We start from the raw sequence: 1,946 nt of genomic DNA, 5'->3' as shown, positions 1-1,946 counted from the left end.
TACGAAAATAAAAATTATTAAATCATATTAATTTAATACTGGCACCAGTGACTCAGACATGAGACTGATACAGCTTTCTCAGAAATCCACTTGGCATGCTCAAAAATGTTCAGATTGTTTGACCCAATAATCCTACATCCGAAATCTACCCTGAGAAATATATTTGAAATGCAAAAACTTATTGAAAGATTCATCTGTCATTAAATTATGACCCTTAGCTTCTCATTTTTTTCTCCAGGAATATTGACTCATGAAGACCAAAGCCTGGTGAAGGTGGGGCAGGCCCTAGTAGGGGTCAAGGTACGGAAACCAGACCATCCTGCTCCCAGACCATTCTGCTTCCCAAGGAAGATGTTGGCATGGAGCAACAGCAGCTCCAACGGGTCCTACACCAGCTTCCTCTGGGTGGGCTTCCCTGGGCTGCAGGAGCACTCGCGCCCTTCTGGTGCTGCCCTTCCTCAGCCTCTACCTGGTGATCATCTCTGCCAATGCCCTGGTCACCCACATGGTGGTGGCCCAGCAGAGCCTGCACCAGCCCATGTACCTGCTCATTTCCCTTCTCCTGGCTGTCAGCATCTGTGTTGCCGCCACCGTGATGCCCACCATGCTGTTCAGCTTCTCTACCCACTTCAACCGCATCTCCCCGCCTTGCTGTCTACTCCAGATGTTCTGCATCTACTTCCTCATTGTCTTTGACTGCAACATCCTCCTGGTCATGGCCCTGGACTGCTACATTGCCATCTGCTACCCTCTGTGCTACCCTGAGATAGTGACGGGTCAGTTGCTGGCTGGCCTGGTGGGGGCGGCAGCTGCCAGGAGCACTTGCATTCTTGCCCCCCCTCGTGGGGCTTGCCTCCCAGGTTCACTTCTGCTGCTCAGACCTGATCCACCACTTTGCCTGTGAGCACATGGCCCTCATGAAGCTCTCCAGTGGGGACATCTCCCCGAACAAGACTGTGGGTCTCACTGTCCACATCTTCAACAGAGTCCTGGACATGCTGCTACCTGGAGCCTCCTACTCTCGCATTATCCATGCTGCCTTCTGGATTTCATCAGGCAGAGCACATTCCAAGGCCCTGAACACCTGTGGCTCCCACCTGCTGGTCATCTTCACCGTCTACTCTTCCACCATGTCCTCATCCATCATCTACTGTGTGGCTCCCACCGCCTCCCTGGCCATGCACAACTCGCTCAGCGCCCTCTACCTGCTGCTCCCATGTCTGGTTAACCCTGTCATCTATGGGGCCGGGACCAAGGAAATCAGGCAGCACCTGGCAACTCTGTTCCAACTCTGTTCCAAAAGGCAGAGCTACTAGCCCCCCTGAGAAGCCCCAGCCCCTGCCCTCACACAGGGAGCTTCCCACCTGACTCTTTGGGACTTGTAGGTCCTACAAGTACTCTCACTATCAAGTAGGTATATGTGCAAATGAGTCATCCCTGCTGTATTTTGGCTTTGACTATCTGCATTCATCTTTGAAAATCTTTTTTATCCATTTTCTGAAAATAGCTACTCATCCAGAATTATACAGTAACCAACTCTAAAGGAAGCTTGTGTCTCTAGCTTCTAAATTTTCTCCCCTTCTTTCTGCATGTGATATTCATGCATTCTCACATTCATTCGTCAGACATCTATTTTACATACATCATGCTAACCCCATGATTGCAAAGAAAAAGAAACTGGTCTCTTCCCTGAAGGAGGCTCTAGTCTATAAAGCTTCCAAACTATAAAGACAGGTAATGTTCAATAATACCTTTATGTAAAAACTCTGTGGGAACATAGAGGAAGACAATTACTAAGAACACTTCACAGAGAAGGTCACTTTGAGTTATGTTTGAAAGACAAGATAAGGTGTTTACTGAAGAGGAAAGAGATAGAAGAAAAAGAATTCCAGGCCATAACAGCAGGGCAGGCAAAGGCACAGAGGCATGGGTACACGGCTGAGTGG

At 48.9% G+C, this 1,946-nt stretch overlaps 1 pseudogene; it reads left to right on the top strand.

Moving 5' to 3' along the window:
* Nucleotides 1–351: 351 nt before the first annotated feature.
* On the top strand, nt 352–1,368 carry LOC115526247 (annotated as a pseudogene).
* Nucleotides 1,369–1,946: the final 578 nt, after the last annotated feature.

This window comes from Lynx canadensis, chromosome D1 (assembly GCF_007474595.2).
Source record: "Lynx canadensis isolate LIC74 chromosome D1, mLynCan4.pri.v2, whole genome shotgun sequence".
Classification (NCBI taxonomy): Eukaryota; Metazoa; Chordata; class Mammalia; order Carnivora; family Felidae; genus Lynx; species Lynx canadensis.
The sequence above is the reverse complement of the archived record's forward strand: the minus strand, read 5'-3'. Positions and strand labels throughout refer to the sequence as shown.